Source organism: Galendromus occidentalis, unplaced genomic scaffold, assembly GCF_000255335.2.
Source record: "Galendromus occidentalis unplaced genomic scaffold, Mocc_1.1 scf7180000077446, whole genome shotgun sequence".
Taxonomy (NCBI): Eukaryota; Metazoa; Arthropoda; class Arachnida; order Mesostigmata; family Phytoseiidae; genus Galendromus; species Galendromus occidentalis.
Window position 1 is genome coordinate 553,231 of NW_003805434.1, and position 643 is coordinate 553,873.

Here is a 643-nt window from a genome sequence, read left to right on the forward strand (position 1 = left end):
CTGATTCGGACACTTCATTTCACTCCTCGTTCCTGTGTTTCCTCGTTCTGCTGTGTGCATTTTTTCTTTAGCGCTGTCCTCAGCCATCGCTCATCGCATCCGGTCGGGATCTGCTTCCAGAGTTTTTTATGGCTCCGATTTCCGGTCGTGGTGTCCGGGTGCTCATTCTACAAGGCAGGGATAAGCTCGCTCGGGCCGTGCGATGGGGTCCGTGGGCAGACTTTCTGTGCAGGTGATTTTCAGATAAAAGGATCGAGGCTAGGGACGAGACTATAAATCCCTGAAGCCGCGATCCTAGATCGGCGCCCTCGACTCATACTGGAGACCTCTTCTCTCGCGGTGGCCGACAGATTGAGCGGAGGAAAGGATCGCAGGTGATCCCAATGCTCAATTTATGCCGAAGGCCACCGTTGTGTCCTTCGATGAATGGATTCATCCCGCTGTACAAATATCTTGGCCGAGGGCCTCCAATAAGGCGATCTGTGAATTGTTCACCGTCCCCTATCAAAGAGAGCCTTCCCCGTTGGATAAACGCACAGCATCCGTCCCAGATCCCATGGTCATGAGCTGCCATAGTGTAAAATGCCACCTCGGCGGCTGGCTCTGCTTATTGTGCTCGCTGCCGTGTCTGATTCCATTTCTG